Consider the following 27143-nt stretch of genomic DNA (forward strand, 5'->3'; position numbering starts at 1 on the left):
AGAGATATCGCATTTATTATTCTTGCATTTGAAACAATTACTTTATTGTACTTTCCATTATTGTAACGACATTTCATTTTCCGCTGCGTACTCAATAAAGTTTGTTTTTATCATTTAGTATTGTTCTCGTATATTATAATATGTTGGTTTATTTGATATTAATGTCACATTCACCCAGGCCCTAATTGGGGGTGTGATACAATAGTCAAAGGTTAATTGAATATATAACATTAGTTCAAAAATTTTGAGAATCAATGTTACAAACTTTGCTTATCTTGTCGAAATCATATAAAGATTAAGCTTTAAATTTGGTCAGAAATTTTCGGGTCGTCACAGTACCTACCCGTCAAAGAAATTTCGTCCCGAAATTTGATTGGGATCGTCATGGCTGACAATAAGTATGTTTTCATGACTCATATGAGTTGAAAATTAGAATTTTATCATCATTGAGTAATATGAATAAAACAATTCATTTATGTGATGAGTACGAGTGAAGCTATCACAAAAGAGTGAGATGAGAAAAGTAAAGTTTCGTCATATCTTTTGACGTGGATACGGTTGATTTCCGGAGTTCAAGGGATTTAGAGAAAAATTTCCCTAATAAGATTTGATTCTTCGGTAATTAAGGAAATTAGAATCCTCTTTGGTTAAATGCGATAATCTGTATCGATTGCTCTGTCTGATATTTCACGATAAATCCACCCCCTTTGTTTCCTTATTTCCACAACTCCCACCTTTTATACTTTCTTCCTTAATTCATACTTCTAAAACATTCGTCAACATGCTCCATCCAGTTCTGATCCTCGATATATTCCTGACTTTCGTATCAGTCATTCTTCTTTTTCATCTACCACTGGAGGAATCTGTTTACTTCTACTATACTCTTGGGTTTATAGTGTTTTTAGTTCTACCGTGTCTTTACGTTGCAATACGTATTGATATACACGGTTTGTAATTGTTGTCAGACTTTATATGTTCCTTTATATTTTAGAGTTCCATACTTTTATTTTCTCTTCCTGACTTTAAGTCAAGTGAATAATGGTCCAGAATTCGTAGGTATGAAGTTTTGAATGAACATGACTAATGTTCTAAGAGAGGGGTTGTAATAGCACGATCTTGATTGGTTAAATTACCAGAATTCAAGAGAAAAGATAGAACTATCAGGAAGATATGTTCTCGATATGTTTGGAGATTAGGTAGAATGTAAGAGTCATGTAACATGGCATATGATGACGATATGGTCTGTGAATCATCACGTTCCATTAGAAACTCAACATGACTTACTGTAATATAATCACGTTAATCAAGTGTCATTATATTATACTAACTCATGCTTCAATTCCCAACACTTCTTCAAAAATATTCATAATTTAAACTCGAAGGTTTACATAATATAGAAACTAAACAGTTTTCTTTATGATGTAATACAGATAACGCGAAGAGATAAATGATTTCAGATAAGAATAGTTATGAAAATATCTTCAGAAATATCGAGGATATTTATAATGAAAGATACGATGATATCTTAGAATTTCTAATATCGAAAGGTGATGAAGAATATTTGTCCGCAAATGTTTAGAGTCAGGAGCAAGGTCTTCGTTAATGACTTCAGCAGACAATGAATTATTTAGATTCTTTGAAGGCAAGTTTAGTCTTTGTGATTTGTCCACAGCCTCCTTCATGGTTTGCTCAATCCGTTTTCCAGTTCCAAACCTTCTCTTTTTCTGAGCTTTGCCAACACACTATTCTTTATCATCAAACTTTTGTCTGTTAAGGTCGTTTACAGTTTTTGCTGCTTCATCAGCATTTTACAATATTTTGAGAACTGATTCGTAGGTTGGGCTCTTTTCATAATTCATAATGGAAGATCATAATTCTAAGAGATAATTGTTATATGTATGCATATAACTGTTGATGTAGAAACACTGCGAGATTCAAAATACCGATTGCTAATTCTCTGTAGTTGGTATGGCAATTATTGTTACAAGATGTGGATGAGTACATGATAGAGTTTCAATGAGTATAATGATTTTTCAGAAGGTCAAAGATCAATGAAGTTGTTGGTAAGTTTACTGCTAATTTGGCGAGATATAAAAGGTTCCCCGGTAACAATGATGAAGGGGTAATCGTTATAATAAGGCTTATTTGAATGAAAAATTGAAGTTGATTTGCTGGAGCTGTGACAAAACTGTCTACTTTGTAAAGGGATTGAAAAGTTATTTTTGGTAATAAATGCCAAAGGATCTAACACGGATACGTGTTAAACTTCTACTTGGGTTCCGGGAGTTTTCCAGGTGCATGACTGTATGCATAAGTTCTTCTTTTCATAGATAATGTGTGGTTGGATCATCTTCTCGATTGTTTCTTAATTGAGGTGTTTTCAAGACTCATGAAGGGTTTAAATGCACATTTGTAATCGTCGATACGCATATGATGTTCTAGAATTTTGAACAACATGAATATTTTTCTGAGTTTTATGAATAGAAGTGATGTTCTATTACAGTTATGAAGTCAAAGTATAGCTTTGAAAGCTGTAGGGATCTAAGAGTGATGTCTTCTGTTAAATCTTGACATGAATTTTGATTTGTCAAAATCAGAATATGTAATCAAATTTGGATGCGAATGGTTGTTTTGATTTTTATGAAAGAATGTATATCGTTGGGAAAGTAGTGAGTATAGTTGATGATTTGTTGAATCAGAATCGAAGAATGTAACATATTAATTGTGAATTTATATATCTCTCGGGTATTATCTACCCGTTAAAAGTTTCACAAGTAATATTTTATACCCGAAAATTTTATTACAGTCTTTATGAAAATATGTATATTTTCTCTGGATGTAATACGGATTAAATGAGTTAATATACTATTACTCTCATTTGATTTTCGGATGGAACTAGAAATGAATAATCTCTAAAACATTAGAGATTACATAATCGCCGTGGAATATTTCTCCAATGAAGTTATGAATCAATACTTCATCATTTATTGTTGTTGGTACTCCTTGGTATCTACGGTACGTATGACGTTGATGCTCGAGGTACAGATTGTGATGTTGAAGTGTGGGATGCGGTTGTTGTTGGTGGTGGTAATGGTACTGTTGATGCCGGTGATGCTGCTGGTGCTTGTAACCTTTGCACCATATTTTCCAAAGCCACTACCCGAGCGCGAAGCTCGTTGACTTCTTCTATCACACCGGGGTGATTGTTGGTTCGGACGAGCGGACGAATAAGATCTAGAATTTGAGGTAGTATATAATCATGACGAGATACTCTGGAAATGAGAGAGAAAATGGTATTACGAATAGGTTCGCCGGTAAGTGCTTCAGGTTCCTCTCCAAGAGGGGAATGTGGTGGATGGAAGGGATCACCTTCTTCTTGTCTGTAGACTACGAACTCATCCCCAATTCATCCAGAATAGATGATGGCTAATTGGTTGATCCATTCCGGTCACACTGCTTTCGGAGCTCAGGTGGAAATCCATATCGGAATAGCTGTCGGAATCTAAGGAATTTGAACTAGATACGAGATCCATCTTGTGTAATCAGGGAAATGATTTTTGATGTGAAATAGATTATAGGACTTAGATGTGGTATTCTTCAATACATAATTTATATATGTATATATAATACCAAAATCCCATAAATTACGGAGGAATTTTCGGAAGATGTTAGGCAAAGTTTACAGTAACGAATATGCTAAGATATGAATTCGTCTGTACACTATCTATGCAATAAATGCATAAAAACGTGTCTAGACTTAAGAATGATAAACAAGTAATTTCTGACAAGAAATGATAAGCAAAACTCGGTAAAATAGATACGGCCATAGTCTAGACTCACTAATGCATCCTAACAATTATCAGTTAAACACACTAATGCAAATTCTGGTTCCCAATGACCTCAAGCTCTGATACCAACTGTGATGATCCGTCCAAATCCCTTTGGAGAATACATCATTCATCGATTTCACAGTGAGGTACTGACCTCTACATGATATGTTTTGTAAACATTGCATTCTTTTGAAAAGGCACACCATAATTGAATATCAAATTCCAAGGTTTTTGACGTTTGATGATTTCTACATATATACAATCACCGTAATTAATAGTTTACAATACTACATCCGTTGATAATGCAGTCAAAATAAGATACATGGTAATGATTTTGTGAATGCAACGTTTTCTCGAATAAAGCATGTTTGCCTCCATGCACATAGCTTGTATCACATATAAGCAAACAGCGGAAGACTTCTAAGAACCTGAGAATAAACATGCTTAAAAGTGTCAACACAAAGGTTGGTGAGTTCATAGTTTTAACGTTGCGCATAATCTGTATATAAAGGTGGATCATAAGATTTCAGTTGTTTCATCCAGAAACGTTTATCAAAATATTCTACACGATTGAGTACCCTGGTAACTAAACTTTAACGTTATAATAAGTACCCCTGTTTTAACATACATGCAACCAACATGTACAATACACGCAATCCAACGTGTACTATACTCAAATAGTATACGTCTGTTTTATAGTTCAGGCTAGGGTTTCTATACCTGGAACAGACGGGGATGTCAAGCCCTATGGATCCATATACAACTATTCGCGCCTACCAGTTCTTATAACCGGCAGCTACTAGTTACCAAAGCTAAGGGATTTTCGGTTCAAACTCATTGTAGAATTAAGTATGTACTTGTATCCATTGCGTTTAAAATAAAGTGTATGTATTCTCAGCCCAAAAATATAGATTGCAAAAGCAATTAAAAAGGAAGCAAATGAAACTCACCTTAGCAGCACATAAGGTCATTCACCGAAATGGGACCGAAACTCGGAATGCAAAATAACCGTAGATCTCAACCTAGAGAACATATGTTGGTCAATACATGTCTAACAAGCTAGGTTGGGTCATAGTGTATCACAATCCTAATGCTCGAGACCGATATACAAAAGTTATCTCAAAAGTTAACCTGACCCAATATGATCTTTAAATCTATACATGTTTATTATATTAATATAAGTCTTGATAATTGAATGAATTTATAGTTTATCAAACTCAAAATATTATTTATTTCAGGAGCTATATTATATTTGAATTATCATGGCAACCGAACATATTTTATTATTTTACATAGTTTTTCAATACTTGTAAAATCAGATTATAGTGTTTATAAAGCTTTAAAACATGATAAGATAGTCAACTTTGACAATTAATCAACAAAACAAAATGTGCCTTATATAGAAATTCATTTATTCGATTAGTAATATCTAAAAATTCAATTTATCAATCTCATATACAAGTTGTTTAAATATTAATTTACAGTTTCAAACACAATTTCAATTAACGTTAACCATAATTCAGTTGACCATATTTTTTAATCCGTTCATCGAAATCACGCGATTTCTAAATGAAAAGTTATTAATTTTTTGATAGCTTTCCAACGACATGCATATCATATACTATATGTCAGTAGCATATGTATCAAATTCGTGATTCATCATAAACTATCTAACGACAAAATTAAAGCATACAAGTATGCATAAACATATATAATCGAGCACTAGACATGGATACACTATTAATATATAAAAGATAAGATATGAATACTCACGTATCAATATTGTGATTCAATATTGCAGGAAAGTACGTAGATGCAATGGAGATGATAAACGCTAGGTTGGTCTCACGAATCATGATCATAACCCCCAAGTAATACCCATAACCTCCATACCTCCATAGCTATAACCCATAATTTCCTTAGCTTTAACCCGCTCGAAAATCCGTTTTTAAAATGACTTGATCATAACCTCGTCGTAGTATTTTATGTATAATACTAATAATAATAATAATAATAATAATAATAATAATAATAATAATAATAATAACAATAATAATAAGATTAATAATATTTACGGAGGAATGAAGGAATGAAAAATGAATCAGAATGAACCAGATTCGAACGAATTTATACACCTTTCCTGAAACCGACACTCATGCGATCGCATGAGTGTCCCTTGTATTTACCATGCGATCACATGGGTATAAAATCCAGCTCATGTTCGTTTTATCGTGTAGCTTGTCGACATATTAATATAATTATATTTATAATATATAAATTATATGTATATTATATTATATTCTCGTGTATAGGTGACTTGTAATTTTAATTCTGATAACTTGTACGTTGACGCTCGACTTTCGTCCCGGTTCCGGTTTTTCGAACATTACTTCGTATGTTTTAATAACTTGTACTTTACGTTTCGCGACGTGTACCTTTGTCAAAATATAGACTTATATTACCAATAACTATATTACCCGAAGTGTATCTTGTACGTTCGAGTGTTTTGGTCATTTGCGTCTATAAATTAACGTCTTAAAATATAATAATATTATTTTAAATCAAAATGTTTTATATCTAAGTTAATATTAATATTGTATTTTATAACATTTGTAAAATATACATACATTTTCATTTTGAGATAGTGTTTCACTGTAGCAAAATGATTTTTGCTGTAGCAAATAGTGGTTTTCGAAAACACTGTAGCTTTTTGGGTACTGTAGCAATTCGAAAATACTGTAGCAAATTAGTGTTTTACTTGTTCATCTTAAATATTTTAGTTAACTTATCTAAATATCAATCGAATCAATAATCGAATGTTACTATCGTTTACTAAATAACTTAAAATTATATATATATATATATATATATATATATATATATATATATATATATATATATATATATATATATATATATATATATATATATATATATCTTTATTTAATATACATAAATCAGTTTTAATTGCAAGTTATTTATAATTAATTTTAATAATTAATATTCTAACTTATTGTGTGTGTATATATATATATATATATATATATATATATATATATATATATATATATATATATATATATATATATATATATATATATATATATATTTACAAATAGATGTTCGTGAATCGTCGGTCAATAGTCAAAGGTTAACTGAATATATAACATTAGTTAAAAAATTTTGAGAATCAATATTACAGACTTTGCTTATCTTGTTGAAATCATATAAAGATTAAGTTTTAAATTTGGTCGGAAATTTTCGGGTCGTCACAAAATGGTACAAACCCAATTTAATAAAAACATACAAATGTTAAGATCCGATAATGGGGATGAGTTTGTAAACTCATCAATGAAATGTTTTTGCGAAAATAATGGGATTATTCATCAATCCTCGTGTGACCGAACGAAAAAATTGGCTACTTTTAGAAATGACAAGAGCATTATTAATTGAATCCAAATTCCGAAGAGTTTTTGGCCCGAAGCTCTTGCTTCCGCTACTTATCTTATCAATCGTTTACCTACCAAAGTTTTGGGCACAAAAACCCCTAAAGATACCCTTTCCAAATTTCATACCCTTCCGACTTCATTTAGCATCGAACCTCGAATATTTGGGTGCTCGTTCTTTGTTCACATTCCAAAACATGAGCGCACCAAACTAGATCCATGTGCGGAAAAATGTGTCATTGTTGGCTATGGAATAAACCAAAAAGGATATCGATGTTATAGTCCAAAAAGGCGTCATGTTTTTACTACAATGAACTGTGATTTTGTTGAAACTGAATATTTTTACAATAATACCCAACTCGCGAGTGAGGGGGAGAATGAAAGTAATGACACTCTCAGTTGGATGACATGGGTCCCACATCAAACCCCTGAACCACCTCAAACACGAGAGCCCGAGCCAACACAAAGCCCCGAACCTATACAAACTCAAACACTAAACCCCGAGCCAACACAACCAACACAAGACCATGAACCCACGAAAACTATCCCACCAAACCATGAGACTACTGAAATTTCCTCGAACAATGAACATCAAACCCATGAGGAACAAAATGACACAAATTCCGATGAAACCACTCAACGATATGTCCTACCTCAAAGAGCCAACAGAGATGTCCCACCTAAATGATACTCACATGAAAAAGAAGCGCAAAGATCCAGATATCATATGGCTAATATAGCACAGGGAAATCTGTCAAAAGAAGCTCATCAGTTTAATTCCGCAATTTACTTTGAAAATATTCTAACTTCCGTTGAACAAGCTCTAAAATCAAAAAACTGGAAAGAAGCAATGGAAGTTGAAATGAAAGCCTTGAATGACAATAACACGTGGGAAAAATGTACCGTGCCTCAAGGAAAGAAACCATTGGGATGTCGATGGGTATTTATGATAAAATATAAACCAGATGGAACTATTGAAAGATATAAAGCTCGACTGGTTGCGAAAGGATACACTCAGACATATGGGATCGATTACTCCGAAACCTTCTCACCAGTTGCGAAGATTGATACCATTAGAGTTCTCTTTTCTATCGCTGCAAATGAAGATTGGCCACTTCACCAATTTGATGTGAAGAATGCTTTTCTACATGGCGAATTAAAGGAAGAAGTCGATAAGGAAGCACCACCGAGATTCACGACAACTTCAAAAATAGGGAAGTTTGTCGACTTAAAAAGGCTTTATATGGGTTAAAACAATCCCCACGGGCTTGGTTTGGGAGATTTACTTTATTTATGAAAAAATACGATTTCAAACAAAGTAATTCGGATCATACTCTCTTCTTTAAACGAAAAGGAAATTTAATTACATGTTTAATCATTTATGTTAATGATATGATAATAACAGGAAATGATAAAGAGGAAATTTCTAACTTAAAAATGAACTTATTTAAAGAATTTGAAATGAAAGACTTGGGCAGACTTAAGTATTTTTTGGGGATTGAGGTATTACGATTCCAACAGGGAATATTTATCTGGTAAATGAAGTATGTTCTTGATTTTCTTGCAGAAATAGGTACGATTGATTGCAAACCAGCTGATACTCCAATTATTTCAAACCAGAAGCTATATATGGAAGATGAAGTTGAGCTTGTTGATAAAGGGCATTACCAAAGGATGGTGGGAAAACTCATCTATCTTTCTCACACTCGACCCGATATAGCGCATGCAGTTGGAGTTGTGAGCCAATTCATGCATCAACCACAGGTTCATCATATGGAAGCTGTAATGAGAATCATCAGATATTTGTAGAAAACAGCGGATCATGGAGTTGTTTTCAAAAGAAATGGACATCTAAGAACTCAAATATACACGGATGCAAGTTGGGTGAAATGTCCCGTTCTTATTGATTAAAAACGTTCCATATTAATTGATTTCGTTGCGAGGTTTTGACCTCTATATGAGACGTTTTTCAAAGACTGCATTCATTTTAAAACAAACCATAACCTTTATTTCATCAATAAAGGTTTAAAAAGCTTTACGTAGATTATCAAATAATGATAATCTAAAATATCCTGTTTACACACGACCATTACATAATGGTTTACAATACAAATATGTTACAACAAAATAAGTTTCTTGAATGCAGTTTTTACACAATATCATACAAGCATGGACTCCAAATCTCGTCCTTATTTAAGTATGCGACAGCGGAAGCTCTTAATAATCACCTGAGAATAAACATGCTTAAAACGTCAACAAAAATGTTGGTGAGTTATAGGTTTAACCTATATATATCAAATCATAATAATAGACCACAAGATTTCATATTTCAATACACATCCCATACATAGAGATAAAAAATCATTCATATGGTGAACACCTGGTAACCGACATTAACAAGATGCATATATAAGAATATCCCCATCATTCCGGGACACCCTTCGGATATGATATAAATTTCGAAGTACTAAAGCATCCGGTACTTTGGATGGGGTTTGTTAGGCCCAATAGATCTATCTTTAGGATTCGCGTCAATTAGGGTGTCTGTTCCCTAATTCTTAGATTACCAGACTTAATAAAAAGGGGCATATTCGATTTCGATAATTCAACCATAGAATGTAGTTTCACGTACTTGTGTCTATTTTGTAAATCATTTATAAAACCTGCATGTATTCTCATCCCAAAAATATTAGATTTTAAAAGTGGGACTATAACTCACTTTCACAGATTTTTACTTCGTCGGGAAGTAAGACTTGGCCACTGGTTGATTCACGAACCTATAACAATATATACATATATATCAAAGTATGTTCAAAATATATTTACAACACTTTTAGTATATTTTGATGTTTTAAGTTTATTAAGTCAGCTGTCCTCGTTAGTAACCTACAACTAGTTGTCCACAGTTAGATGTATAGAAATAAATCGATAAATATTATCTTGAATCAATCCACGACCCAGTGTATACGTATCTCAGTATTGATCACAACTCAAACTATATATATTTTGGAATCAACCTCAACCCTGTATAGCTAACTCCAACATTCACATATAGAGTGTCTATGGTTGTTCCGAAATATATATAGATGTGTCGACATGATAGGTCGAAACATTGTATACGTGTCTATGGTATCTCAAGATTACATATATACAATACAAGTTGATTAAGTTATGGTTGGAATAGATTTGTTACCAATTTTCACGTAGCTAAAATGAGAAAAATTATCCAATCTTGTTTTACCCATAACTTCTTCATTTTAAATCCGTTTTGAGTGAATCAAATTGCTATGGTTTCATATTGAACTCTATTTTATGAATCTAAACAGAAAAAGTATAGGTTTATAGTCGGAAAAATAAGTTACAAGTCGTTTTTGTAAAGGTAGTCATTTCAGTCGAAAGAACGACGTCTAGATGACCATTTTAGAAAACATACTTCCACTTTGAGTTTAACCATAATTTTTGGATATAGTTTCATGTTCATAATAAAAATCATTTGCTCAGAATAACAACTTTTAAATCAAAGTTTATCATAGTTTTTAATTAGCTAACCCAAAACAGCCCGCGGTGTTACTACGACGGCGTAAATCCGGTTTTACGGTGTTTTTCGTGTTTCCAGGTTATAAATCATTAAGTTAGCATATCATATAGATATAGAACATGTGTTTAGTTGATTTTAAAAGTCAAGTTAGAAGGATTAACTTTTGTTTGCAAACAAGTTTAGAATTAACTAAACTATGTTCTAGTGATTACAAGTTTAAACCTTTGAATAAGATAGCTTTATATGTATGAATAGAATGATGTTATGAACATCATTACTACCTTAAGTTCCTTGGATAAACCAACTGGAAAAGAGAAAAATTAGCTTCAACGGATCCTTGGATGGCTCGAAGTTCTTGAAGCAGAATCATGACACGAAAACAAGTTCAAGTAAGATAATCACTTGAAATAAGATTGTTATAGTTATAGAAATTGAACCAAAGTTTGAATATGATTATTACCTTGTATTAGAATGATAACCTACTATAAGAAACAAAGATTTCTTGAGGTTGGATGATCACCTTACAAGATTGGAAGTGAGCTAGCAAACTTGAAAGTATTCTTGATTTTATGTAACTAGAACTTGTAGAATATATGAAGAACACTTAGAACTTGAAGATAGAACTTGAGAGAGATCAATTAGATGAAGAAAATTGAAGAATGAAAGTGTTTGTAGGTGTTTTTGGTCGTTGGTGTATGGATTAGATATAAAGGATATGTAATTTTGTTTTCATGTAAATAAGTCATGAATGATTACTCATATTTTTGTAGTTTTATGAGATATTTCATGCTAGTTGCCAAATGATGGTTCCCACATGTGTTAGGTGACTCACATGGGCTGCTAAGAGCTGATCATTGGAGTGTATATACCAATAGTACATACATCTAAAAGCTGTGTATTATACGAGTACGAATACGGGTGCATACGAGTAGAATTGTTGATGAAACTGAACGAGGATGTTATTGTAAGCATTTTTGTTAATTAGAAGTATTTTGATAAGTGTATTGAAGTCTTTCAAAAGTGTATAAATACATATTAAAACACTACATGTATATACATTTTAACTGAGTCGTTAAGTCATCGTTAGTCGTTACATGTAAGTGTTGTTTTTAAACCTTTAGGTTAACGGTCTTGTTAAATGTTGTTAACCCAATGTTTATAATATCAAATGAGATGTTAAATTATTATATTATCATGATATTATCATGTATGAATATCTCTTAATATGATATATATACATTAAATGTCTTTACAACGATAATCGTTACATATATGTCTCGTTTAAAAATCATTAAGTTAGTAGTCTTGTTTTTACATATGTAGTTCATTGTTAATATACTTAATGATATGTTTACTTATCATAGTATCATGTTAACTATATATATATCCATATATATGTCATCATATAGTTTTTACAAGTTTTAATGTTCGTGAATCACCGGTCAACTTGGGTGGTCAATTGTCTATATGAAACCTATTTCAATTAATCAAGTCTTAACAAGTTTGATTGCTTAACATGTTGGAAACATTTAATCATATAAATATCAATCTCAGTTAATATATATAAACATGGAAAAGTTCGGGTCACTACAGTACCTACCCGTTAAATAAATTTCGTCCCGAAATTTTAAGCTGTTGAAGGTGTTGACGAATCTTCTGGAAATAGATGCGGGTATTTCTTCTTCATCTGATCTTCACGCTCCCAGGTGAACTCGGGTCCTCTACGAGCATTCCATCGAACCTTAACAATTGGTATCTTGTTTTGCTTAAGTCTTTTAACCTCACGATCCATTATTTCGACGGGTTCTTCGATGAATTGAAGTTTTTCGTTGATTTGGATTTCATCTAACGGAATAGTGAGATCTTCTTTAGCAAAACATTTCTTCAAATTCGAGACGTGGAAAGTGTTATGTACAGCCGCGAGTTGTTGAGGTAATTCTAGTCGGTAAGCTACTGTTCCGACACGATCAATAATCTTGAATGGTCCAATATACCTTGGATTTAATTTCCCTCGTTTACCAAATCGAACAACGCCTTTCCAAGGTGCAACTTTAAGCATGACCATCTCTCCAATTTCAAATTCTATATCTTTTCTTTTAATGTCAGCATAGCTCTTTTGTCGACTTTGGGCGGTTTTCAACCGTTGTTGAATTTGGATGATCTTCTCGGTAGTTTCTTGTATAATCTCCGGACCCGTAATCTGTCTATCCCCCACTTCACTCCAACAAATCGGAGACCTGCACTTTCTACCATAAAGTGCTTCAAACGGCGCCATCTCAATGCTTGAATGGTAGCTGTTGTTGTAGGAAAATTCTGCTAACGGTAGATGTCGATCCCAACTGTTTCCGAAATCAATAACACATGCTCGTAGCATGTCTTCAAGCGTTTGTATCGTCCTTTCGCTCTGCCCATCAGTTTGTGGATGATAGGCAGTACTCATGTCTAGACGAGTTCCTAATGCTTGCTGTAATGTCTGCCAGAATCTTGAAATAAATCTGCCATCCCTATCAGAGATAATAGAGATTGGTATTCCATGTCTGGAGACGACTTCCTTCAAATACAGTCGTGCTAACTTCTCCATCTTGTCATCTTATCTTATTGGCAGGAAGTGTGCTGATTTGGTGAGACGATCAACTATTACCCAAATAGTATCAAAACCACTTGCAGTCCTTGGCAATTTAGTGATGAAATCCATGGTAATGTTTTCCCATTTCCATTCCGGGATTTCGGGTTGTTGAAGTAGACCTGATGGTTTCTGATGCTCAGCTTTGACCTTAGAACACGTCAAACATTCTCCTACATATTTAGCAACATCGGCTTTCATACCCGGCCACCAAAAATATTTCTTGAGATCCTTGTACATCTTCCCCGTTCCAGGATGTATTGAGTATCTAGTTTTATGAGCTTCTCTAAGTACAATTTCTCTCATATCTCCAAATTTTGGTACCCAAATCCTTTCAGCCCTATACCGGGTTCCGTCTTCCCGAATATTAAGATGCTTCTCCGATCCTTTGGGTATTTCATCCTTTAAATTTCCCTCTTTTAAAACTCCTTGTTGCGCCTCCTTTATTTGAGTAGTAAGGTTATTATGAATCATTATATTCATAGATTTTACTCGAATGGGTTCTCTGTCCTTCCTGCTCAAGGCATCGGCTACCACATTTGCCTTCCCCGGGTGGTAACGAATCTCAAAGTCGTAATCATTCAATAATTCAATCCACCTACGCTGCCTCATATTCAGTTGTTTCTGATTAAATATGTGTTGAAGACTTTTGTGGTCGGTATATATAATACTTTTGACCCCATATAAGTAGTGCCTCCAAGTCTTTAATGCAAAAACAACCGCGCCTAATTCCAAATCATGCGTCGTATAATTTTGTTCGTGAATCTTCAATTGTGTAGACACATAAGCAATCACCTTCGTTCGTTGCATTAATACACAACCGAGACCTTGCTTTGATGCATCACAATAAATCACAAAATCATCATTCCCTTCAGGCAATGACAATATAGGTGCCGTAGTTAGCTTTTTCTTCAATAACTGAAACGCTTTCTCTTGTTCATCATTCCATTCAAATTTCTTCCCTTTATGCGTTAATGCAGTCAAGGGTTTTGCTATTCTGAAAAAGTCTTGGATGAACCTTCTGTAGTAACCAGCTAGTCCTAAAAACTGGCGTATGTGTTTCGGAGTTTTCGGGGTTTCCCACTTTTCAACAGTTTCTATCTTTGCCGGATCCACCTTAATACCTTCTTTGTTCACTATGTGACCGAGGAATTGAACTTCTTCCAACCAAAATGCACACTTTGAAAACTTAGCGTACAATTCTTCCTTCCTCAATACTTCTAACACCTTTCTCAAATGTTCACCGTGTTCTTGGTCATTCTTTGAGTAAATAAGTATGTCATCAATGAAAACAATGACAAACTTGTCAAGGTATGGTCCACACACTCGGTTCATAAGGTCCATGAACACAGCTGGTGCATTAGTTAAACCAAACGGCATGACCATAAACTCGTAATGACCGTAACGTGTTCTGAAAGCAGTCTTTGGAATATCATCTTCTTTCACCCGCATTTGATGATACCCGGAACGTAAGTCAATCTTTGAATAAACAGACGAGCCTTGTAGTTGATCAAATAAGTCATCGATTCTCGGTAGTGGGTAGCGGTTCTTGATGGTAAGTTTGTTCAACTCTCGGTAGTCGATACACAACCTGAATGTACCATCTTTCTTCTTGACAAACAAAACAGGAGCTCCCCACGGTGATGTGCTTGGTCGAATGAAACCACGCTCTAAAAGTTCTTGTAATTGGCTTTGTAGTTCTTTCATCTCGCTGGGTGCGAGTCTGTAAGGAGCACGAGCTATTGGTGCAGCTCCTGGTACAAGATCTATTTGAAATTCAACGGATCGATGTGGGGGTAATCCCGGTAATTCTTTCGGAAATACATCGGGAAATTCTTTTGCGATGAGAACATCATTGATGCTCTTTTCTTCAGTTTGTACTTTCTCGACGTGTGCTAGAACAGCATAGCAACCTTTTCTTATTAGTTTTTGTGCCTTCAAATTACTAATAAGATGTAGCTTCGTGTTGCCCTTTTCTCCGTACACCATTAAGGGTTTTCCTTTTTCTCGTATAATGCGAATTGCATTTTTGTAACAAACGATCTCTGCTTTCACTTCTTTCAACCAGTCCATACCGATTATCACATCAAAACTCCCTAACTCTACTGGTATCAAATCAATCTTAAATGTTTCGCTAACCAGTTTAATTTCTCGATTCCGACATATATTATCTGCTGAAATTAATTTACCATTTGCTAATTCGAGTAAAAATTTACTATCCAAAGGCGTCAATGGACAACTTAATTTAGCACAAAAATCTCTACTCATATAGCTTCTATCCGCACCCGAATCAAATAAAACGTAAGCAGATTTATTGTCAATAAGAAACGTACCCGTAACAAGCTCCGGGTCTTCCTGTGCCTCTGCCGCATTAATATTGAAAACTCTTCCGCGGCCTTGTCCATTCGTGTTCTCCTGGTTCGGGCAATTTCTAATAATGTGGCCCGGTTTTCCACATTTATAACAAACTACATTGGCATAACTTGCTCCGACACTACTTGCTCCGCCATTACTCGTTCCGACACCATTTGTTCCTTTCGTTCTGTTAACCCCTGGTCCGTAGACATCACACTTCGCCGCGCTATGACCATTTCTTTTATACTTGTTGCAAAATTTGGTGCAGAACCCCGAGTGATACTTTTCACACCTTTGGCATAGCTGCTTCTGATTGTTGTTGTTGTTGCGGTTATTATTGTTGTTAAGATGATTGTTGTGGTTGTTGTTGTTGTTGTTGTTGGGCCGTTTGTTGTAGTTGCGATTGATGTTGCGATTGTTAGGATAGTTGTTGCGATTATTGTTATAATTGCTGTTGTTGTTGTATTGGTGATTCTTATCACCGTTTTCCTCCCACTTTCTTTTGACTTGCTTCACATTGGCCTCTTCAGCAGTCTGTTCTTTAATTCTTTCTTCAATCTGGTTCACTAGTTTGTGAGCCATTCTACATGCCTGTTGTATGGAGGCGGGCTCGTGTGAACTTATATCTTCTTGGATTCTTTCTGGTAATCCTTTCACAAACGCGTCGATCTTCTCTTCCTCATCTTCGAATGCTCCCGGACATAATAGGCACAATTCTGTGAATCGTCTTTCGTACGTGGTAATATCAAATCCTTGGGTTCGTAACCCTCTAAGTTCTGTCTTGAGCTTATTGACCTCGGTTCTGGGACGGTACTTCTCGTTCATCAAGTGCTTGAATGCTGACCACGGTAGTGCGTACGCATCGTCTTGTCCCACTTGCTCTAGATAGGTATTCCACCATGTTAATGCAGAACCTGTGAAGGTATGCGTAGCGTACTTCACTTTGTCCTCTTCAGTACACTTATTTATGGCAAACACCGATTCGACCTTCTCGGTCCACCGTTTCAATCCGATCGGTCCTTCGGTTCCATCAAATTCCAAAGGTTTGCAGGCAGTGAATTCTTTGTAGGTGCATCCTACACGATTTCCTGTACTGCTAGATCCAAGGTTATTGTTGGTATGTAGCACAGCCTGTACTGCGGCTATGTTTGAAGCTAGAAAAGTACGGAATTCCTCTTCATTCATATTCACGGTGTGTCGAGTAGTCGGTGCCATTTCCTTCAAAATAGTCAAATGGAACAAGTTAATCATACAGAATATTAAGAGTAGTTAATAGTATTTCGTAGCATAATATGAACTCATTTATAAAAGCTTTTTCTTCATATTAGCGTTTTATAAGTTTAAATTCGGGTAGTACCTACCCGTTAAGTTCATACTTAGTAGCTAATATACAATTCAACTACTACAATTCTATATGAAAAACTGATTATAATAATATTTCGCGTTCAAACTTTTACACAATATTTTACAAACTTACAATACCGCTTATTTTACATATAGCATGAAATATAGCACACAATAAATTTGATACAAGATGGTTGTGAAGATAATTCTAGCTAGTACACAAGTCGTTCAGCAAAGGCAATAAAGACACGTAATTCATACGTCCAGAAACAAGTCATGCATTCTGGTTTTACTAGGATTACTTCCCATCCTTGGTCTTGTGGAACATAAACGTTATGGCGGTTGATAAGACATCGTGTTGTAACGTCGTCAAAGGGACGAGGGTTACGTAATGTCCAACAGTCTCGTAACAATCTAAAAAGCTCATTTCTTACCCCAATTACCGACTCCGTCACTTGTGGGAACGTTTTGTTTAATAGTTGTAGCCCGATGTTCTTGTTCTCACTTTGGTGAGAAGCGAACATTACTAATCCGTAAGCATAACATGCTTCTTTATGTTGCATGTTAGCCGCTTTTTCTAAATCACGAAGTCCAATATTCGGATATATTGAGTCAAAATAATTTCTTAACCCATTGCGTAAAATAGCATTTGGGTTCCCCGCAATATATGCGTCAAAGTAAACACATCGTAACTTATGGATTTCCCAATGTGATATCCCCCATCTTTCGAACGAAAGTCTTTTATAAACCAAGGCATTCTTGGAACGTTCTTCGAATGTCTTACAAACTGATCTCGCCTTAAATAGTTGTGCCGAAGAATTCTGACCGACTCTAGACAAGATTTCATCAATCATGTCTCCGGTTAGGTCTCTTAAAATATTGGGTTGTCTATCCATTTTGTGTTTTTATACTGTAAAATAGACAAGAGTTAGATTCATAAAAAAATACTTATTAATACAAGCAATTTTTACATATATCATAAAGCATAAGCACACTATATTACTTATATTACACCACACGAATACAACTATCTTATTCCGACTCGCTTATTTCTTCTTCTTCGGTTTTGGTTCGTTTTGCCAAGTTTCTAGGGATATATGATGTTCCCCTAATACGAGCCGTCGTTATCCACATTGGTTTAGAAAAACCTGGTGGTTTAGAGGTTCCCGGGTCATTGTTACAACTTAAGGACTTCGGGGGTTGACGATACATATAAAGTTCATCGGGGTTGGAATTAGATTTCTCTATTTTTATGCCCTTTCCCTTATTATTTTCTTTTGCCTTTTTAAATTCAGTTGAGGTAATTTCTATAACATCATCGGAATTCTCGTCGGAATCCGATTCATCGGAGAATTGGTAATTCTCCCAATATTTTGCTTCCTTGGCGGAAACACCATTGACCATAATTAACCTTGGTCGGTTGGTTGAGGATTTTCTTTTACTTAACCGTTTTATTATTTCCCCCACCGGTTCTATTTCTTCATCCGGTTCCGATTCTTCTTCCGGTTCCGATTCTTCTTCCGGTTCCGACTCTTCTTCCGGTTCCTCTTCGGGAACTTGTGAATCAGTCCACGAATCATTCCAATTTACATTTGACTCTTCATTATTATTAGGTGAGTCAATGGGACTTGTTCTAGAGGTAGACATCTATCACATAATATCAAACGCGTTAAGAGATTAATATATCACATAATATTCACATGTTAAAAATATATAGTTTCCAACAAAATTTGTTAAGCAATCATTTTTCAAGTAAACACGGTCGAAGTCCAGACTCACTAATGCATCCTAACAAACTCGATAAGACACACTAATGCAAAATTCTGGTTCTCTAAGACCAACGCTCTGATACCAACTGAAATGTCCCGTTCTTATTGATTAAAAACGTTCCATATTAATTGATTTCGTTGCGAGGTTTTGACCTCTATATGAGACGTTTTTCAAAGACTGCATTCATTTTAAAACAAACCATAACCTTTATTTCATCAATAAAGGTTTAAAAAGCTTTACGTAGATTATCAAATAATGATAATCTAAAATATCCTGTTTACACACGACCATTACATAATGGTTTACAATACAAATATGTTACAACAAAATAAGTTTCTTGAATGCAGTTTTTACACAATATCATACAAGCATGGACTCCAAATCTCGTCCTTATTTAAGTATGCGACAGCGGAAGCTCTTAATAATCACCTGAGAATAAACATGCTTAAAACGTCAACAAAAATGTTGGTGAGTTATAGGTTTAACCTATATATATCAAATCATAATAATAGACCACAAGATTTCATATTTCAATACACATCCCATACATAGAGATAAAAAATCATTCATATGGTGAACACCTGGTAACCGACATTAACAAGATGCATATATAAGAATATCCCCATCATTCCGGGACACCCTTCGGATATGATATAAATTTCGAAGTACTAAAGCATCCGGTACTTTGGATGGGGTTTGTTAGGCCCAATAGATCTATCTTTAGGATTCGCGTCAATTAGGGTGTCTGTTCCCTAATTCTTAGATTACCAGACTTAATAAAAAGGGGCATATTCGATTTCGATAATTCAACCATAGAATGTAGTTTCACGTACTTGTGTCTATTTTGTAAATCATTTATAAAACCTGCATGTATTCTCATCCCAAAAATATTAGATTTTAAAAGTGGGACTATAACTCACTTTCACAGATTTTTACTTCATCAGGAAGTAAGACTTGGCCACTGGTTGATTCACGAACCTATAACAATATATACATATATATCAAAGTATGTTCAAAATATATTTACAACACTTTTAGTATATTTTAATGTTTTAAGTTTATTAAGTCAGCTGTCCTTGTTAGTAACCTACAACTAGTTGTCCACAGTTAGATGTATAGAAATAAATTGATAAATATTATCTTGAATCAATCCACGACCCAGTGTATACGTATCTCAGTATTGATCACAACTCAAACTATATATATTTTGGAATCAACCTCAACCCTGTATAGCTAACTCCAACATTCACATATAGAGTGTCTATGGTTGTTCCGAAATATATATAGATGTGTCGACATGATAGGTCGAAACATTGTATACGTGTCTATGGTATCTCAAGATTACATATATACAATACAAGTTGATTAAGTTATGGTTGGAATAGATTTGTTACCAATTTTCACGTAGCTAAAATGAGAAAAATTATCCAATCTTGTTTTACCCATAACTTCTTCATTTTAAATCCGTTTTGAGTGAATCAAATTGCTATGGTTTCATATTGAACTCTATTTTATGAATCTAAACAGAAAAATTATAGGTTTATAGTCGGAAAAATAAGTTACAAGTCGTTTTTGTAAAGGTAGTCATTTCAGTCGAAAAAACGACGTCTAGATGACCATTTTAGAAAACATACTTCCACTTTGAGTTTAACCATAATTTTTGGATATAGTTTCATGTTCATAATAAAAATCATTTGCTCAGAATAACAACTTTTAAATCAAAATTTATCATAGTTTTTAATTAGCTAACCCAAAACAGCCCGCGGTGTTACTACGACGGCGTAAATCCGGTTTTACGGTGTTTTTCGTGTTTCCAGGTTTTAAATCATTAAGTTAGCATATCATATAGATATAGAACATGTGTTTAGTTGATTTTAAAAGTCAAGTTAGAAGGATTAACTTTTGTTTTCAAACAAGTTTAGAATTAACTAAACTATGTTCTAGTGATTACAAGTTTAAACCTTTGAATAAGATAGCTTTATATGTATGAATCGAATGATGTTATGAACATCATTACTACCTTAAGTTCCTTGGATAAACCTACTGGAAAAGAGAAAAATTAGCTTCAACGGATCCTTGGATGGCTCGAAGTTCTTGAAGCAGAATCATGACACGAAAACAAGTTCAAGTAAGATCATCACTTGAAATAAGATTGTTATAGTTATAGAAATTGAACCAAAGTTTGAATATGATTATTACCTTGTATTAGAATGATAACCTACTGTAAGAAACAAAGATTTCTTGAGGTTGGATGATCACCTTACAAGATTGGAAGTGAGCTAGCAAACTTGAAAGTATTCTTGATTTTATGTAACTAGAACTTGTAGAATATATGAAGAACACTTAGAACTTGAAGATAGAACTTGAGAGAGATCAATTAGATGAAGAAAATTGAAGAATGAAAGTGTTTGTAGGTGTTTTTGGTCGTTGGTGTATGGATTAGATATAAAGGATATGTAATTTTGTTTTCATGTAAATAAGTCATGAATGATTACTCATATTTTTGTAGTTTTATGAGATATTTCATGCTAGTTGCCAAATGATGGTTCCCACATGTGTTAGGTGACTCACATGGGCTGCTAAGAGCTGATCATTGGAGTGTATATACCAATAGTACATACATCTAAAAGCTGTGTATTATACGAGTACGAATACAGGTGCATACGAGTAGAATTGTTGATGAAACTGAACGAGGATGTAATTGTAAGCATTTTTGTTAATTAGAAGTATTTTGATAAGTGTATTGAAGTCTTTCAAAAGTGTATAAATACATATTAAAACACTACATGTATATACATTTTAACTGAGTCGTTAAGTCATCGTTAGTCGTTACATGTAATTGTTGTTTTTAAACCTTTAGGTTAACGGTCTTGTTAAATGTTGTTAACCCAATGTTTATAATATCAAATGAGATTTTAAATTATTATATTATCATGATATTATCATGTATGAATATCTCTTAATATGATATATATACATTAAATGTCTTTACAACGATAATCGTTACATATATGTCTCGTTTAAAAATCATTAAGTTAGTAGTCTTGTTTTTACATATGTAGTTCATTGTTAATATACTTAATGATATGTTTAATTATCATAGTATCATGTTAACTATATATATATCCATATATATGTCATCATATAGTTTTTACAAGTTTTAATGTTCGTGAATCACCGGTCAACTTGGGTGGTCAATTGTCTATATGAAACCTATTTCAATTAATTAAGTCTTAACAAGTTTGATTGCTTAACATGTTGGAAACATTTAATCATATAAATATCAATCTCAGTTAATATATATAAACATGGAAAAGTTCGGGTCACTACATTGGGCTGGTGAGAAAGGAGATAGAAAATCTACATCTGGATTCTTCTCATTAGTCGGGGGCAATCTTGTAGCATGGAAAAGTAAGAAACAAAAAGTCGTCTCACTTTTAAGTGTCGAATCAGAATTTAGAAGAATAGCCAAAGGAGTAGTTGAGGCCTTTTGAATCAAGAAGTTACTAACAAAAATTGGCTTTCCACCACAAGAAGCTATTCAAATCCTGTGTGACAATGAAGCAGCAATCGCCATCTCGGAGAATCCTGTGCACCATGACCGAACTAAACACGTTGAGATTGATCGACATTTTATTCGAGAGAAACTAGATGGTGAAATCATCTCTCTCCCATCTATCAGATCAGAAGATCAACTAGCCGTTATCCTCACCAAATCAGTCAATGGAAGATTATTCAGTGAAGTGCTTAGAAAGTTGAATATTGGAAACCCCACTATTCAACTTGAGGGGGAGTATTAGAATAAAACATTATAAAGTAAAATTACCTTATTTGGTAATTTGACTAGTTTGGGATCAGATTTTATTGTCATCACTTCCCATTTTCGAGATCAAGAAGCTGCCAACTGTAACGGGTCAAAGGAACCATATGCTGCAATTTTTCCTTTTATAGTTGAGGGTTCCAAAAGCTGTTATTAGAGCCTTCTCAAACTAGAATTAGCTGTTATATGTTCTTTGTATAAAACAACATTAAAACAACTCTTAGAATTCAGATTGTAACAATAATCAATTATCACTACAAACCGATTACTTTCTTATTATCAATCATATACTTTTATCAATCAAATAACTTTATCATCGTACTTGTCCACATTCCTATCAAAGTCACACCACAAAAATTCCATTGTTTTCAAGTGATCCTTGGACGGTACAATCTTAAAGGCATTATTTGGGCCTTAAATCTAAACTTTGGGCCTTGTAATCTTACAATGTATAAGTCCATAGTTCAGATACAGGCCTTTATCTTTGACTTCTTGAACACTTTAAGTGATATTGTGACAACTAGGCTTAACTTGATTTGATAATTACTAAATCCTGAAGTAATCTTGGAAGTTTACCCAGTATTAATATTACTATATTAACTATTAGAGAAAATCCATAAATAGTATCAAGGGCGTTTTCGTTTTTTCACATTTTTTTCTTTTTTTCCCTCCTTTCCAAAAAGCCCCCACACTTTGTTCGAAATTTAAAATATATCCCACAAACAGGAGCGTAAAGTATCAAATCAACCTTTTCATAAATAATCTTAACTAAACTCTACCCAAATATTCAACGGCTCATATCTTTTCGCCCGCAACAAGTTAAATTTTTCCGACACCATCGTTAAGCTCGAAATTATTTTACGAACACAATGCCACTAACTATATGCAAAAAGGACGCTTTTTAAGAAACGCTAAATATTTGAGTCCACCTTTCATACACGTTGATTTTTTCCTCACGGGCTCCGTACATATTTTCATCTATTAACAACATATACATATGAGTCTTATTAGTTTTTTAGAAAATTATTTAGTAATTTTTTTTGATATTACTCAGTATATATTCTATTAATAAATCATACGGAGTGTTAATATAAGCTAACGAGTTAATTGCGTTAAATTTTAAAAAGTCAACAACTCCATAACGAAACGCGGAAATACTATATTGTTAATTTAAGATAACATCTAAATCTTTGATGAGTTATACATTTTTGTTCGACTCGAGTTGCGCTTCAACGACATCATCGTTAGCCACGAAATAATATTGCAAATTGAACATAATAAAATAAATTGGAAACCGAACCCCCGCGCAAAACGAGTATTGAAAAACTACAGTAGAAACTCGATAAAAAAATACACTTGGGACCACCAAAATTTATTAATTAAAAGAGTTATTAATTAATTAATAAATTATTAATTAATTAATTTATATATTAATTAATATTTTATTAATTTATAGTAGAATACTTAGTTTACAAACACCTTTCAACCTTCCACTTAATTATTGTATACAATGCATGTATATCAAATGAACGGTCCAATTTGAAAGAAACTTTCATTCTCCCACCTTATTATGCTTCTTGTGTTCAATGTATCACTTTATGGACATTAAAAATATTTTTTTATATAAATACAAGATCAAAATAGGTTAACACAAATAAATCATACATGTGTGAAAAAAATAACAATGACAGACGAGATTTGAAGAGCATTAAGGCAAGCACAACAAGGATAACCAAGTCTCACTCAAAAGCAATTGCAAGAATGAGTTCATAGTAACTATGGTTTGTAGGTGAGTCAAGAGACAATATCGAATACAGTTAAGCGGTCTTTAGATTATCTCTCACTTGTTCCCGAAAGAGGCGATGTTAAGCGACACAAACCGGCAAAATTTCCTGACCTAGAAAATCTCTTTATGAATGGATTCTTCAATATCAAGAACATGTGAATATGACAGGTGAACTAATCATCGAGAAGGCGAAAAAGTTCATGAAAGATATGTATCCAGTGGATACTCCAGACTTTACTTTTTCTATTGGTTGGCTTGGAAAGTTCAAAGCAACATATGGAATTAAAAATTTCCGGCATTTTGGAGAGAGTGGATCTGTTGAAATGGAGGGCATGGAGGACAAATTAAAATCCATAAGAGAGAAAGTTGATCAGTTTGAAATGAAAGACATCTTTAATATGGATGAAACAGGTTTGTTTTTTATTATTTTATTTTATATTGTGTACTTTAGTGATGTAATTATTTACATGTTTTGATATTAAACAGGTTTGTTTTTTAGACTTCCGCCGGATCATTCCCTTGCAACAATGCAGCTTGAAGGGAAAAAACAAGACAGGGAAAGATGATATGGCCGAAACGGACGGTTTTTATTCGCGCGGTGTCATCGGGCCGCGGCTCGCCAGGATCAGCCACTCGAGGGGGAGGTACTGTTTTAAATTTATATTTAGCGGGGCCTAAATCTTACTACTCCTTATAAGGGAAGTATGACCTAGAGTCGTATTTTTGAGATATCAGTAGAATCGAACCTATATTTAAGCCTAAGATAGTTAGGGAGTAGTGGTTATTTCATTTTGGGAATTTTCTAATTTATAAGACAGATAAAGTAAATGCGATAAAATTCGTAATTCAGATAAGGTTAAAGTGAGTGCATACTATGACTTCATCAGTTATTTTGCCGAGATTATGGAATGCTGTCTCATGAATAGGCAGAGGCCTTGTATTCATTACACTGGTCCTAAACGCCCCTGTCATAAGACTTGTCACTGGGTACTGCGTTATGAAATGTCCCGTTCTTATTGATTAAAAACGTTCCATATTAATTGATTTCGTTGCGAGGTTTTGACCTCTATATGAGACGTTTTTCAAAGACTGCATTCATTTTAAAACAAACCATAACCTTTATTTCATCAATAAAGGTTTAAAAAGCTTTACGTAGATTATCAAATAATGATAATCTAAAATATCATGTTTACACACGACCATTACATAATGGTTTACAATACAAATATGTTACAACAAAATAAGTTTCTTGAATGCAGTTTTTACACAATATCATACAAGCATGGACTCCACATCTCGTCCTTATTTAAGTATGCAACAGTGGAAGCTCTTAATAATCACCTGAGAATAAACATGCTTAAAACGTCAACAAAAATGTTGGTGAGTTATAGGTTTAACCTATATATATCAAATCGTAACAATAGACCACAAGATTTCATATTTCAATACACATCCCATACATAGAGATAAAAATCATTCATATGGTGAACACCTAGTAACCGACATTAACAAGATGCATATATAAGAATATCCCCATCATTCCGGGACACCCTTCGGATATGATATAAATTTCGAAGTACTAAAGCATCCGGTACTTTGATGGGGTTTGTTAGGCCCAATAGATCTATCTTTAGGATTCGCGTCAATTAGGGTGTCTGTTCCCTAATTCTTAGATTACCAGACTTAATAAAAAGGGGTATATTCGATTTCGATAATTCAACCATAGAATGTAGTTTCACGTACTTGTGTCTATTTTGTAAATCATTTATAAAACCTGCATGTATTCTCATCCTAAAAATATTAGATTTTAAAAGTGGGACTATAACTCACTTTCACAGATTTTTACTTCGTCGAGAAGTAAGACTTGGCCAATGTTGATTCACGAACCTATAACAATATATACATATATATTAAAGTATGTTCAAAATATATTTACAACACTTTTAATATATTTTGATGTTTTAAGTTTATTAAGTCAGATGTCCTCGTTAGTAACCTACAACTAGTTGTCCACAGTTAGATGTACAGAAATAAATCGATAAATATTATCTTGAATCAATCCACGACCCAGTGTATACGTATCTCAGTATTGATCACAACTCAAACTATATATATTTTGGAATCAACCTCAACCCTGTATAGCTAACTCCAACATTCACATATAGAGTGCCTATGGTTGTTCCGAAATATATATAGATGTGTCGACATGATAGGTCGAAACATTGTATACGTGTCTATGGTATCTCAAGATTACATAATATACAATACAAGTTGATTAAGTTATGGTTGGAATAGATTTGTTACCAATTTTCACGTAGCTAAAATGAGAAAAATTATCCAATCTTGTTTTACCCATAACTTCTTCATTTTAAATCCGTTTTGAGTGAATCAAATTGCTATGGTTTCATATTGAACTCTATTTTATGAATCTAAACAGAAAAAGTATAGGTTTATAGTCGGAAAAATAAGTTACAAGTCGTTTTTGTAAAGGTAGTCATTTCAGTCGAAAGAACGACGTCTAGATGACCATTTTAGAAAACATACTTCCACTTTGAGTTTAACCATAATTTTTGGATATAATTTCATGTTCATAATAAAAATCATTTTCTCGGAATAACAACTTTTAAATCA

General features: G+C 33.7%; 1 pseudogene; it reads left to right on the forward strand.

Annotated features, from left to right (window-relative positions):
• Positions 1-8003: 8003 nt before the first annotated feature.
• Positions 8004-27143, forward strand: part of LOC139863535 (ARS-binding protein 1-like) — a 96861-nt pseudogene continuing 77721 nt past the window's right edge.

The sequence above is a fragment of the Rutidosis leptorrhynchoides genome, chromosome 8 (genome assembly GCF_046630445.1).
Source record: "Rutidosis leptorrhynchoides isolate AG116_Rl617_1_P2 chromosome 8, CSIRO_AGI_Rlap_v1, whole genome shotgun sequence".
NCBI lineage: Eukaryota > Viridiplantae > Streptophyta > Magnoliopsida > Asterales > Asteraceae > Rutidosis > Rutidosis leptorrhynchoides.